General features: G+C 37.8%; 1 long non-coding RNA gene across 1 annotated transcript in view; it reads left to right on the plus strand.

The window, feature by feature from the left end:
• Nucleotides 1–533: 533 nt before the first annotated feature.
• The window catches only part of LOC148510719 (uncharacterized), a 59,818-nt gene continuing 41,838 nt past the window's right edge, over nucleotides 534–18,513 (plus strand). Inside the window, exon 1 of the long non-coding RNA XR_015868751.1 lies at nucleotides 534–597. This is a non-coding gene — a long non-coding RNA (uncharacterized LOC148510719). The remainder of the gene's footprint in view (nucleotides 598–18,513) is intronic.

The raw sequence follows: 18,513 nt of genomic DNA on the forward strand, positions 1-18,513 counted from the left end.
CCAAGTGACGTGGTCGATGACGCTGCTTTGTTAATTATGCACACCCTTAAAACGCCCGTTTTGACCGTTTGGCACACCTGCGTTCGGATCTCCACTCCCCGTTTTCAAGCACCTTCCCCTGTTACCACCCACAAACGCCTCATCCTGTCACTCAAATTAGCAGGCACTCGCTGTTTTGCGAGCGCTCGATTTCCGACCGCAATGACTGGTTGGCGCATGCACATTACGACCCATACGCATGCGCAGATGTGAGAACATCGCTCGGAGCGAACGAGCAGCTCTGAATCAGGCCCTCAGTGCATTATACCATGAAATACACCCATAATGGGTGACTGTGTAGCTTTATTCACTGCAGCATAAACGCCACTAACAGGAGGCATCTCTTTAGCTCAGGCGATGCCACAGTTACCACCAGGTGAAGATAATAAGGTGGGTACGCCGTCGCTGGGTGAAAGTGCTCTCACGCTAAATCACAGGGATCAAATATTTTATATTGATGTCTGACGTGGTTTTACTGTTGTCATCTTACAGGCGACCGTCAGCCGGTCAGCTCCTGGGAGCGGACGAGCGAGAAGATCTATGTGTTTGAGGAAAACAGTGAGTTGTGTTCTGTTACGCTGTAATGTATCTTTAGTGACCAAAGGAGGAAGCATGGGGGTTATTTTTTTTGTAAATAAGGAATCATGGCCCTCATTCAGAGCCGTACGCTCTGAGCAGAGCGCACGCTCTGAATGAGGGCCGGGCTCCATGAAAATGGAGCGTCCTTCTGGACGCTCGTATAGCTGTGGGTCACCACCCACAGGCTATACGAGCGTGCATTTTGATGGCCGCGATGGTCGAGACCATCGCGACCATCGAAATTGCGAGCCGGAGCCTGCGGTTGAGGTTTTCAACCGCAAGCTCCGGAGTGATTTTGGCTCTATCAGAGCCAAAATCACTCCCACTGACATCACTAGTGATGTCAGTGGGCCGGCTTTTGACGGGAGGCGTTCCCGTGGGAACGCCCCCGTCAGGGAGGCACGCCCCCGGCACGCCTACCAAAGGGGACGTGCTGTCAATCAACATTGACAGCACGCCCCCTTTGATCGGACACAACGAGCGAAGGACTTTCCTTCGCTCGTCGCGTCTGGCGCATGCGCACGACGGAGCTCCCTCCGTCGTGCGCATGCTCAGTCCAGAACATCGACCCACTTGCGAGCGGACAGCCGCTCGCGAGTGGGTCTGAATCAGGCCCTATATGAAGATAATACTAAGTTAAATTATTTTTAAGGCAGCTTCACAAAAATAGGGATAACTTAATATGATATGAAGCCGTAGCTGGCCGTAGCTTGATAACACTCTCTTCGGGAATGTAACATGCCATGGTTTCAGAATTTCCTTACATGAATGGCCCAATTAAAATAACTTACCCATACCAGATATTCCAAGAAACATAACATTTCTGCTAATACTTGAGTCGATGGCTAAGAAACTATGATGGAGAGTTCTCAAATCTTGTAAAGTACCAACCAATCAGCTCCTAACTCACTTTTCTAGCACATCCTGTAAAATAAGTTAGAAGCTGATTGGCTGGCAAAGGAAAAGGCAAAGGGGGGTTCCGGTTGACTGAAAATCCCTCTCCCCAGCCCACATCATGACCACAATAGAAATATTAATATTATAGAATTTTACCAGTGCTGCATGTTCTTTTCAGTGTCACAAATTAAATAATTAGCACCACCTGTGGATCTTTTAACATGTGTCAGCCAATAGTAAATACACCATTGCACCAACTAGGAGATCTGGAAAACATGCACTGTTAGGGGTGCACTGCTATAGACCTATCAGTAGGGTTAAATATTAATACTATATAATTAATAATACACTATCCAGTGCATAAGGAGACCGATATGTACATATATGTCCAGGGCAATGCTAGGTTCTTCTGCTGCTCCCCCAGACTCCCGGACTTGCTCCAATACTCTGGAATGGTGCCCACATATGAAATAAATACATTCAGCTCAGGCAGGATGGACCAATTGCCGCATATAATGGCTTACTGTGATCGCTGGTCCTGTATATGCTGGAATTATGACACACAATACACTATGTATGACACATATAATGGCTTACTGTGATCACTGGTCCTGTATATGCTGGAATTATGACACACAATACACTATGTAGGACACATATAATGGGTTACTGTGATCGCTGGTCCTGTATATGATGGAATTATGACACACAATACACTATGTATGACACATATAATGGGTTACTGTGATCGCTGGTCCTGTATATGCTGGAATTATGACACACAATATACTATGTAGGACACATATAATGGGTTACTGTGATCACTGGTCCTGTATATGCTGGAATTATGACACACAATACACTATGTAGGACACATATAATGGGTTACTGTGATCGCTGGTCCTGTATATGATGGAATTATGACACACAATACACTATGTATGACACATATAATGGGTTACTGTGATCGCTGGTCCTGTATATGCTGGAATTATGACACACAATATACTATGTAGGACACATATAATGGGTTACTGTGATCGCTGGTCCTGTATATGATGGAATTATGACACACAATACACTATGTATGACACATATAATGGGTTACTGTGATCGCTGGTCCTGTATATGCTGGAATTATGACACACAATACACTATGTATGACACATATAATGGGTTACTGTGATCGCTGGTCCTGTATATGCTGGAATTATGACACACAATACACTATGTATGACACATATAATGGGTTACTGTGATCTCTGGTCCTGTATATGCTGGAATTATGACACACAATACACTATGTATGACACATATAATGGGTTACTGTGATCGCTGGTCCTGTATATGCTGGAATTATGACACACAATACACTATGTATGACACATATAATGGGTTACTGTGATCACTGGTCCTGTATATGCTGGAATTATAATACACAATATACTATCTATGACACATATAATGGGTTACTGTGATCACTGGTCCTGTATATGATGGAATTATGACACACAATACACTATATATGACACATATAATGGGTTACTGTGATCACTGGTCCTGTATATACTGGAATTATGACACACAATACACTATGTATGACACATATAATGGGTTACTGTGATCACTGGTCCTGTATATGGTGGAATTATGACACACAATACAATATGTATGACACATATAATGGTTACTGTGATCACTGGTCCTGTATATGCTGGAATTATGACACACAATACACTATGTATGACACATATAATGGGTTACTGTGATCGCTGGTCCTGTATGTGCTGGAATTATGACACACAATACACTATGTATGACACATATAATGGGTTACTGTGATCGCTGGTCCTGTATATGCTGGAATTATGACACACAATACACTATGTATGACACATATAATGGGTTACTGTGATCGCTGGTCCTGTATATGCTGGAATTATGACACACAATACACTATGTATGACACATATAATGGGTTACTGTGATCGCTGGTCCTGTATATGCTGGAATTATGACACACAATACACTATGTATGACACATATAATGGGTTACTGTGATCGCTGGTCCTGTATATGCTGGAATTATGACACACAATACTCTATGTATGACACATATAATGGGTTACTGTGATCGCTGGTCCTGTATATGCTGGAATTATGACACACAATACACTATGTATGACACATATAATGGGTTACTGTGATCGCTGGTCCTGTATATGCTGGAATTATGACACACAATACACTATGTATGACACATATAATGGGTTACTGTGATCGCTGGTTCTGTATATGCTGGAATTATGACACACAATACACTATGTATGACACATATAATGGGTTACTGTGATCACTGGTCCTGTATATGCTGGAATTATAATACACAATATACTATCTATGACACATATAATGGGTTACTGTGATCACTGGTCCTGTATATGATGGAATTATGACACACAATACACTATATATGACACATATAATGGGTTACTGTGATCACTGGTCCTGTATATACTGGAATTATGACACACAATACACTATGTATGACACATATAATGGGTTACTGTGATCACTGGTCCTGTATATGGTGGAATTATGACACACAATACAATATGTATGACACATATAATGGTTACTGTGATCACTGGTCCTGTATATGCTGGGATTATGACACACAATACACTATGTATGACACATATAATGGGTTACTGTGATCGCTGGTCCTGTATATGCTGGAATTATGACACACAATACACTATGTATGACACATATAATGGGTTACTGTGATCGCTGGTCCTGTATATGCTGGAATTATGACACACAATACACTATGTATGACACATATAATGGGTTACTGTGATCGCTGGTCCTGTATATGCTGGAATTATGACACACAATACACTATGTATGACACATATAATGGGTTACTGTGATCGCTGGTCCTGTATATGCTGGAATTATGACACACAATACACTATGTATGACACATATAATGGGTTACTGTAATCGCTGGTCCTGTATATGCTGGAATTATGACACACAATACACTATGTATGACACATATAATGGGTTACTGTGATCACTGGTCCTGTATATGCTGGAATTATAATACACAATATACTATGTATGACACATATAATGGGTTACTGTGATCACTGGTCCTGTATATGATGGAATTATGACACACAATACACTATATATGACACATATAATGGGTTACTGTGATCACTGGTCCTGTATATGCTGGAATTATGACACACAATACACTATGTATGACACATATAATGGGTTACTGTGATCACTGGTCCTGTATATGCTGGAATTATGACACACAATACACTATGTATGACACATATAATGGGTTACAGTGATCACTGGTTCTGTATATGCTGGAATTATGACACACAATACACTATATATGACACATATAATGGGTTACAGTGATCACTGATCCTGTATATGCTGGAATTATGACACACAATACACTATATATGACACATATAATGGGTTACTGTGATCACTGATCCTGTATATGCTGGAATTATGACACACAATACACTATGTATGACACATATAATGGCTTACTGTGATCACTGGTCCTGTATATGCTGGAATTATGACACACAATACACTATGTATGACACATATAATGGGTTACTGTGATCACTGGTCCTGTATATGCTGGAATTATGACACACAATACACTATATATGACACATATAATGGCTTACTGTGATCACTGGTCCTGTATATGCTGGAATTATGACACACAATACACTATGTATGACACATATAATGGGTTACTGTGATCGCTGGTCCTGTATATGCTGGAATTATGACACACAATACACTATGTATGACACATATAATGGGTTACTGTGATCACTGGTCCTGTATATGCTGGAATTATAATACACATTATACTATGTATGACACATATAATGGGTTACTGTGATCACTGGTCCTGTATATGATGGAATTATGACACACAATACACTATGTATGACACATATAATGGGTTACTGTGATCACTGGTCCTATATATACTGGAATTATGACACACAATACACTATGTATGACACATATAATGGGTTACTGTGATCACTGGTCCTGTATATGCTGGAATTATGACACACAATACACTATGTATGACACATATACTGGGTTACAGTGATCACTGGTCCTGTATATGCTGGAATTATGACACACAATACACTATGTATGACACATATAATGGGTTACTGTGATCACTGGTCCTGTATATGATGGAATTATGACACACAATACACTATATATGACACATGTAATGGGTTACTGTGATCACTGATCCTGTATATGCTGGAATTATGACACACAATACACTATGTATGACACATATAATGGGTTACTGTGATCACTGGTCCTGTATATGCTGGAATTATGACACACAATACACTATGTATGACACATATAATGGCTTACTGTGATCACTGGTCCTATATATACTGGAATTATGACACACAATACACTATGTATGACACATATAATGGGTTACTGTGATCACTGGTCCTGTATATGCTGGAATTATGACACACAATACACTATGTATGACACATATACTGGGTTACAGTGATCACTGGTCCTGTATATGATGGAATTATGACACACAATACACTATGTATGACACATATAATGGGTTACTGTGATCACTGGTCCTGTATATGATGGAATTATGACACACAATACACTATATATGACACATATAATGGGTTACTGTGATCACTGATCCTGTATATGCTGGAATTATGACACACAATACACTATGTATGACACATATAATGGGTTACTGTGATCACTGGTCCTGTATATGCTGGAATTATGACACACAATACACTATGTATGACACATATAATGGCTTACTGTGATCACTGGTCCTGTATATGCTGGAATTATGACACACAATACACTATGTATGACACATATAATGGCTTACTGTGATCACTGGTCCTGTATATGCTTGAATTATGACACACAATACACTATGTATGACACATATAATGGGTTACTGTAATCGCTGGTCCTGTATATGCTGGAATTATAATACACAATATACTATGTATGACACATATAATGGGTTACTGTGATCACTGGTCCTGTATATGATGGAATTATGACACACAATACACTATGTATGACATATATAATGGGTTACTGTGATCACTGGTCCTGTGTTGATGGAATTATGACACACAATACACTATGTATGACACATACAATGGGTTACTGTGATTTCTGGTCCTGTATATGCTGGAATTATGACACACAATACACTATGTATGACACATATAATGGGTTACTGTGATCACTGGTCCTGTATATGATGGAATTATGACACACAATACACTATATATGACACATATAATGGGTTACTGTGATCACTGATCCTGTATATGCTGGAATTATGACACACAATACACTATGTATGACACATATAATGGGTTACTGTGATCACTGGTCCTGTATATGCTGGAATTATGACACACAATACACTATGTATGACACATATAATGGCTTACTGTGATCACTGGTCCTATATATACTGGAATTATGACACACAATACACTATGTATGACACATATAATGGGTTACTGTGATCACTGGTCCTGTATATGCTGGAATTATGACACACAATACACTATGTATGACACATATACTGGGTTACAGTGATCACTGGTCCTGTATATGATGGAATTATGACACACAATACACTATGTATGACACATATAATGGGTTACTGTGATCACTGGTCCTGTATATGATGGAATTATGACACACAATACACTATATATGACACATATAATGGGTTACTGTGATCACTGATCCTGTATATGCTGGAATTATGACACACAATACACTATGTATGACACATATAATGGGTTACTGTGATCACTGGTCCTGTATATGCTGGAATTATGACACACAATACACTATGTATGACACATATAATGGCTTACTGTGATCACTGGTCCTGTATATGCTGGAATTATGACACACAATACACTATGTATGACACATATAATGGCTTACTGTGATCACTGGTCCTGTATATGCTTGAATTATGACACACAATACACTATGTATGACACATATAATGGGTTACTGTAATCGCTGGTCCTGTATATGCTGGAATTATAATACACAATATACTATGTATGACACATATAATGGGTTACTGTGATCACTGGTCCTGTATATGATGGAATTATGACACACAATACACTATGTATGACATATATAATGGGTTACTGTGATCACTGGTCCTGTGTTGATGGAATTATGACACACAATACACTATGTATGACACATATAATGGGTTACTGTGATCACTGGTCCTGTATATGATGGAATTATGACACACAATACACTATGTATGACACATATAATGGCTTACTGTGATCACTGGTCCTGTATATGCTGGAATTATGACACACAATACACTATGTATGACACATATAATGGCTTACTGTGATCACTGGTCCTGTATATGCTGGAATTATGACACACAATACACTATGTATGACACATATAATGGCTTACTGTGATCACTGGTCCTGTATATGCTGGAATTATGACACACAATACACTATGTATGACACATATAATGGCTTACTGTGATCGCTGGTCCTGTATATGCTGGAATTATGACACACAATACACTATGTATGACACATATAATGGGTTACTGTGATCGCTGGTCCTGTATATGCTGGAATTATAATACACAATATACTATGTATGACACATATAATGGGTTACTGTGATCGCTGGTCCTGTATATGCTGGAATTATAATACACAATATACTATGTATGACACATATAATGGGTTACTGTGATCACTGGTCCTGTATATGATGGAATTATGACACACAATACACTATGTATGACACATATAATGGGTTACTGTGATCACTGGTCCTGTATATGCTGGAATTATGACACACAATACACTATGTATGACACATATAATGGGTTACTGTGATCACTAGTCCTGTATATGCTGGAATTATGATACACAATACACTATGTATGACACATATAATGGGTTACTGTGATCACTGGTCCTGGATATGCTGCAATTATGACACACAATACAGTATGTATGATACATATAATAGGTTACTGTGATCACTGGTCCTGTATATGCTGGAATTATGACACACAATACACTATGTATTGCACATGTAATGGGTTACTGTGATCACTGGTCTTGTATATGATGGAATTATGACACACAATACACTATGTATGACACATATAATGGGTTACTGTGATCACTGGTCCTGTATATGCTGGAATTATGACACATAATACACTATTATGACACACAATACACTATGTATGACACATATAATGGGTTACTGTGATCACTGGTCCTGTATATGATGGAATTATGACACACAATACACTATGTATGACACATATAATGGGTTACTGTGATCACTGGTCCTGTATATGATGGAATTATGACACACAATACACTATGTATGATACATATAATGGGTTACTGTGATCACTGGTCCTGTATATGCTGGAATTATGACACATAATACACTATTATGACACACAATACACTATGTATGACACATATAATGGGTTACTGTGATCACTGGTCCTGTATATGATGGAATTATGACACACAATACACTATGTATGACACATATAATGGGTTACTGTGATCACTGGTCCTGTATATGATGGAATTATGACACACAATACACTATGTATGATACATATAATGGGTTACTGTGATCACTGGTCCTGTATATGCTGGAATTATGACACATAATACACTATGTATGACACATATAATGGGTTACTGTGATCACTGGTCCTGTATATGATGGAATTATGACACACAATACACTATGTATGACACATATAATGGGTTACTGTGATCACTGGTCCTGTATATGATGGAATTATGACACACAATACACTATGTATGACACATATAATGGCTTACTGTGATCACTGGTCCTGTATATGCTGGAATTATGACACACAATACACTATGTATGACACATATAATGGCTTACTGTGATCACTGGTCCTGTATATGCTGGAATTATGACACACAATACACTATGTATGACACATATAATGGGTTGCTGTGATCGCTGGTCCGGTATATGCTGGAATTATGACACACAATACACTATGTATGACACATATAATGGGTTACTGTGATCGCTGGTCCTGTATATGCTGGAATTATGACACACAATACACTATGTATGACACATATAATGGCTTACTGTGATCACTGGTCCTGTATATGCTGGAATTATGACACACAATACACTATGTATGACACATATAATGGGTTACTGTGATCGCTGGTCCTGTATATGCTGGAATTATGACACACAATACACTATGTATGACACATATAATGGGTTACTGTGATCACTGGTCCTGTATATGCTGGAATTATGATACACATTGCACTTTGTATGAAACATAATGGCTTACTGTGATCGCTGGTCCTGTATATGATGGAAGTATGACACACAATACACTGTTTGACACACATAATGGGTTACTGTGATCACTGGTCCTGTATATGCTGGAATTATGACACACAATACACTATGTATGACACATATAATGGGTTACTGTGACTACTGGTCCTGTATATTCTGGAATTATGACACACAATACACTATGTATGACACATATAGTGGGTTACTGTGATCGCTGGTCCTGTATATGCTGGGATTATGACACACAATACACTATGTATGACATATATAATGGGTTACTGTGATCACTGGTCCTGTATATGCTGGAATTATGACACACAATACACTATGTATGACACATTTAATGGGTTACTGTGATCGCTGGTCCTGTATATGCAGGAATTATGACGCACAATACACTATGTATGAGACATATAATGGGTTACTGTGATCGCTGGGCCTGTATATGATGGAATTATGACACACAATACACTATGTATGTCACATATAATGGGTTACTGTGATCACTGGTCCTGTATATGCTGGAATTATGACACACAATACACTATGTATGACACATTTAATGGGTTACTGTGATCGCTGGTCCTGTATATGCTGGAATTATGACACACAATACACTATGTATGACACATATAATGGGTTACTGTGATCGCTGGTCCTGTATATGCTGGAATTATTACACACAATACACTATGTATGACACATATAATTGGGTTACTGTGATCGCTGGTCCTGTATATGCAGGTATTATGACACACAATACACTATGTATGACACATACAATGGGTTACTGTGATCGCTGGTCCTGTATATGCTGGAATTATGACACACAATACACTATGTATGACACATATAATGGGTTACTCTGATCGCTGGTCCTGTATATGCTGGAATTATGACACACAATACACTATGTATGACACAGTTAATGGGTTACTGTGATCGCTGGTCCTGTATATGCAGGAATTATGACACACAATACACTATGTATGACACATACAATGGGTTACTGTGATTGCTGGTCCTGTATATGCTGAAATTATGACACACAATACACTATGTATGACACATATAATGGGTTACTGTGACCACTGGTCCTGTATATTCTGGAATTATGACACACAATACACTATGTATGACACATATAGTGGGTTACTGTGATCGCTGGTCCTGTATATGCTGAAATTATGACACACAATACACTATGTATGACATATATAATGGGTTACTGTGATCACTGGTCCTGTATATGCTGGAATTATGACACACATTACACTATGTATGACATATATAATGGGTTACTGTGATCGCTGGTCCTGTATATGATAGAAGTATGACACACAATACACTGTATGACACACATAATGGGTTACTCTGATCGCTGGTCCTGTATATGCTGGAATTATGACACACAATACACTATGTATGACACAGTTAATGGGTTACTGTGATCGCTGGTCCTGTATATGCAGGAATTATGACACACAATACACTATGTATGACACATACAATGGGTTACTGTGATTTCTGGTCCTGTATATGCTGAAATTATGACACACAATACACTATGTATGACACATATAATGGGTTACTGTGACCACTGGTCCTGTATATTCTGGAATTATGACACACAATACACTATGTATGACACATATAGTGGGTTACTGTGATCGCTGGTCCTGTATATGCTGGAATTATGACACACAATACACTATGTATGACATATATAATGGGTTACTGTGATCACTGGTCCTGTATATGCTGGAATTATGACACACAATACACTATGTATGACATATATAATGGGTTACTGTGATCGCTGGTCCTGTATATGATAGAAGTTTGACACACAATACACTGTATGACACACATAATGGGTTACTGTGATCACTGGTCCTGTATATGCTGGAATTATGACACACAATGCACTATGTATGACACATATAATGGGTTACTGTGATTGCTGCTCCTGTATATGCTGGAATTATGACACACAATACACTATGTATAACACATATAATGGGTTACTGTGATGACTGGTCCTGTAAATGATGGAATTATGACACACAATACACTATGTATGACATATATAATGGGTTACTGTGATCGCTGGTCCTGTATATGATGGAAGTATGACACACAATACACTGTATGACACATATAATGGGTTACTGTGAACGCTGGTCCTGTATATGCTGGAATTATGACACATAATACACTATGTATGACACATATAATGGGTTACTGTGATCACTGGTCCTGTATATGCTGGAATTATGACACACAATACACTATGTATGACACATATAATGGGTTACTGTGATCGCTGGTCCTGTATATGCTGGAATTATGATACACACTGCACTTTGTATGACACATAATGGCTTACTGTGATCGCTGGTCCTGTATATGCTGGAATTATGATACACAATACACTATGTATGACACATATAATGGGTTACTGTGATCGCTGGTCCTGTATATGCTGGAATTATGACACACAATACACTATGTATGACACATAGAATGGGTTACTGTGATCACTGGTCCTGTATATGCTGGAATTATGACACACAATACACTATGTATGACACATTTAATGGGTTATTGTGATCGCTGGTCCTGTATATGCTGGAATTATGACACACAATACACTATGTATGAGACATATAATGGGTTACTGTGATCGCTGGTCCTGTATATGCTGGAATTATGACACACAATACACTATGTATGACACATATAATGGGTTACTGTGATCGCTGGTCCTGTATATGCAGGAATTATGACACACAATACACTATGTATGACACATATAATGGGTTACTGTGATCGCTGGTCCTGTATATGCTGGAATTATGACACACAATACACTATGTATGACACATATAACGGGTTACTGTGATCGCTGGTCCTGTATATGCTGGAATTATGACACACAATACACTATGTATGACACATATAATGGGTTACTGTGATCACTGGTCCTGTATATGCTGGAATTATGACACACAATACACTATATATGACACATATAATGGCTTACTGTGATCACTGGTCCTGTATATGCTGGAATTATGACACACAATACACTATGTATGACACATATAATGGGTTACTGTGATCGCTGGTCCTGTATATGCTGGAATTATGACACACAATACACTATGTATGACACATATAATGGGTTACTGTGATCACTGGTCCTGTATATGCTGGAATTATAATACACATTATACTATGTATGACACATATAATGGGTTACTGTGATCACTGGTCCTGTATATGATGGAATTATGACACACAATACACTATGTATGACACATATAATGGGTTACTGTGATCACTGGTCCTATATATACTGGAATTATGACACACAATACACTATGTATGACACATATAATGGGTTACTGTGATCACTGGTCCTGTATATGCTGGAATTATGACACACAATACACTATGTATGACACATATACTGGGTTACAGTGATCACTGGTCCTGTATATGCTGGAATTATGACACACAATACACTATGTATGACACATATAATGGGTTACTGTGATCACTGGTCCTGTATATGATGGAATTATGACACACAATACACTATATATGACACATGTAATGGGTTACTGTGATCACTGATCCTGTATATGCTGGAATTATGACACACAATACACTATGTATGACACATATAATGGGTTACTGTGATCACTGGTCCTGTATATGCTGGAATTATGACACACAATACACTATGTATGACACATATAATGGCTTACTGTGATCACTGGTCCTATATATACTGGAATTATGACACACAATACACTATGTATGACACATATAATGGGTTACTGTGATCACTGGTCCTGTATATGCTGGAATTATGACACACAATACACTATGTATGACACATATACTGGGTTACAGTGATCACTGGTCCTGTATATGATGGAATTATGACACACAATACACTATGTATGACACATATAATGGGTTACTGTGATCACTGGTCCTGTATATGATGGAATTATGACACACAATACACTATATATGACACATATAATGGGTTACTGTGATCACTGATCCTGTATATGCTGGAATTATGACACACAATACACTATGTATGACACATATAATGGGTTACTGTGATCACTGGTCCTGTATATGCTGGAATTATGACACACAATACACTATGTATGACACATATAATGGCTTACTGTGATCACTGGTCCTGTATATGCTGGAATTATGACACACAATACACTATGTATGACACATATAATGGCTTACTGTGATCACTGGTCCTGTATATGCTTGAATTATGACACACAATACACTATGTATGACACATATAATGGGTTACTGTAATCGCTGGTCCTGTATATGCTGGAATTATAATACACAATATACTATGTATGACACATATAATGGGTTACTGTGATCACTGGTCCTGTATATGATGGAATTATGACACACAATACACTATGTATGACATATATAATGGGTTACTGTGATCACTGGTCCTGTGTTGATGGAATTATGACACACAATACACTATGTATGACACATACAATGGGTTACTGTGATTTCTGGTCCTGTATATGCTGGAATTATGACACACAATACACTATGTATGACACATATAATGGGTTACTGTGATCACTGGTCCTGTATATGATGGAATTATGACACACAATACACTATATATGACACATATAATGGGTTACTGTGATCACTGATCCTGTATATGCTGGAATTATGACACACAATACACTATGTATGACACATATAATGGGTTACTGTGATCACTGGTCCTGTATATGCTGGAATTATGACACACAATACACTATGTATGACACATATAATGGCTTACTGTGATCACTGGTCCTATATATACTGGAATTATGACACACAATACACTATGTATGACACATATAATGGGTTACTGTGATCACTGGTCCTGTATATGATGGAATTATGACACACAATACACTATGTATGACACATATACTGGGTTACAGTGATCACTGGTCCTGTATATGATGGAATTATGACACACAATACACTATGTATGACACATATAATGGGTTACTGTGATCACTGGTCCTGTATATGATGGAATTATGACACACAATACACTATATATGACACATATAATGGGTTACTGTGATCACTGATCCTGTATATGCTGGAATTATGACACACAATACACTATGTATGACACATATAATGGGTTACTGTGATCACTGGTCCTGTATATGCTGGAATTATGACACACAATACACTATGTATGACACATATAATGGCTTACTGTGATCACTGGTCCTGTATATGCTGGAATTATGACACACAATACACTATGTATGACACATATAATGGCTTACTGTGATCACTGGTCCTGTATATGCTTGAATTATGACACACAATACACTATGTATGACACATATAATGGGTTACTGTAATCGCTGGTCCTGTATATGCTGGAATTATAATACACAATATACTATGTATGACACATATAATGGGTTACTGTGATCACTGGTCCTGTATATGATGGAATTATGACACACAATACACTATGTATGACATATATAATGGGTTACTGTGATCACTGGTCCTGTGTTGATGGAATTATGACACACAATACACTATGTATGACACATATAATGGGTTACTGTGATCACTGGTCCTGTATATGATGGAATTATGACACACAATACACTATGTATGACACATATAATGGCTTACTGTGATCACTGGTCCTGTATATGCTGGAATTATGACACACAATACACTATGTATGACACATATAATGGCTTACTGTGATCACTGGTCCTGTATATGCTGGAATTATGACACACAATACACTATGTATGACACATATAATGGCTTACTGTGATCACTGGTCCTGTATATGCTGGAATTATGACACACAATACACTATGTATGACACATATAATGGCTTACTGTGATCGCTGGTCCTGTATATGCTGGAATTATGACACACAATACACTATGTATGACACATATAATGGGTTACTGTGATCGCTGGTCCTGTATATGCTGGAATTATAATACACAATATACTATGTATGACACATATAATGGGTTACTGTGATCGCTGGTCCTGTATATGCTGGAATTATAATACACAATATACTATGTATGACACATATAATGGGTTACTGTGATCACTGGTCCTGTATATGATGGAATTATGACACACAATACACTATGTATGACACATATAATGGGTTACTGTGATCACTGGTCCTGTATATGCTGGAATTATGACACACAATACACTATGTATGACACATATAATGGGTTACTGTGATCACTAGTCCTGTATATGCTGGAATTATGATACACAATACACTATGTATGACACATATAATGGGTTACTGTGATCACTGGTCCTGGATATGCTGCAATTATGACACACAATACAGTATGTATGATACATATAATAGGTTACTGTGATCACTGGTCCTGTATATGCTGGAATTATGACACACAATACACTATGTATTGCACATGTAATGGGTTACTGTGATCACTGGTCTTGTATATGATGGAATTATGACACACAATACACTATGTATGACACATATAATGGGTTACTGTGATCACTGGTCCTGTATATGCTGGAATTATGACACATAATACACTATTATGACACACAATACACTATGTATGACACATATAATGGGTTACTGTGATCACTGGTCCTGTATATGATGGAATTATGACACACAATACACTATGTATGACACATATAATGGGTTACTGTGATCACTGGTCCTGTATATGATGGAATTATGACACACAATACACTATGTATGATACATATAATGGGTTACTGTGATCACTGGTCCTGTATATGCTGGAATTATGACACATAATACACTATTATGACACACAATACACTATGTATGACACATATAATGGGTTACTGTGATCACTGGTCCTGTATATGATGGAATTATGACACACAATACACTATGTATGACACATATAATGGGTTACTGTGATCACTGGTCCTGTATATGATGGAATTATGACACACAATACACTATGTATGATACATATAATGGGTTACTGTGATCACTGGTCCTGTATATGCTGGAATTATGACACATAATACACTATGTATGACACATATAATGGGTTACTGTGATCACTGGTCCTGTATATGATGGAATTATGACACACAATACACTATGTATGACACATATAATGGGTTACTGTGATCACTGGTCCTGTATATGATGGAATTATGACACACAATACACTATGTATGACACATATAATGGCTTACTGTGATCACTGGTCCTGTATATGCTGGAATTATGACACACAATACACTATGTATGACACATATAATGGCTTACTGTGATCACTGGTCCTGTATATGCTGGAATTATGACACACAATACACTATGTATGACACATATAATGGGTTGCTGTGATCGCTGGTCCGGTATATGCTGGAATTATGACACACAATACACTATGTATGACACATATAATGGGTTACTGTGATCGCTGGTCCTGTATATGCTGGAATTATGACACACAATACACTATGTATGACACATATAATGGCTTACTGTGATCACTGGTCCTGTATATGCTGGAATTATGACACACAATACACTATGTATGACACATATAATGGGTTACTGTGATCGCTGGTCCTGTATATGCTGGAATTATGACACACAATACACTATGTATGACACATATAATGGGTTACTGTGATCACTGGTCCTGTATATGCTGGAATTATGATACACATTGCACTTTGTATGAAACATAATGGCTTACTGTGATCGCTGGTCCTGTATATGATGGAAGTATGACACACAATACACTGTTTGACACACATAATGGGTTACTGTGATCACTGGTCCTGTATATGCTGGAATTATGACACACAATACACTATGTATGACACATATAATGGGTTACTGTGACTACTGGTCCTGTATATTCTGGAATTATGACACACAATACACTATGTATGACACATATAGTGGGTTACTGTGATCGCTGGTCCTGTATATGCTGGGATTATGACACACAATACACTATGTATGACATATATAATGGGTTACTGTGATCACTGGTCCTGTATATGCTGGAATTATGACACACAATACACTATGTATGACACATTTAATGGGTTACTGTGATCGCTGGTCCTGTATATGCAGGAATTATGACGCACAATACACTATGTATGAGACATATAATGGGTTACTGTGATCGCTGGGCCTGTATATGATGGAATTATGACACACAATACACTATGTATGTCACATATAATGGGTTACTGTGATCACTGGTCCTGTATATGCTGGAATTATGACACACAATACACTATGTATGACACATTTAATGGGTTACTGTGATCGCTGGTCCTGTATATGCTGGAATTATGACACACAATACACTATGTATGACACATAT

The sequence above is a fragment of the Taudactylus pleione genome, unplaced genomic scaffold (assembly GCF_031769625.1).
Source record: "Taudactylus pleione unplaced genomic scaffold, aTauple2 ptg000311l, whole genome shotgun sequence".
In the NCBI taxonomy this organism is placed as follows: Eukaryota; Metazoa; Chordata; class Amphibia; order Anura; family Myobatrachidae; genus Taudactylus; species Taudactylus pleione.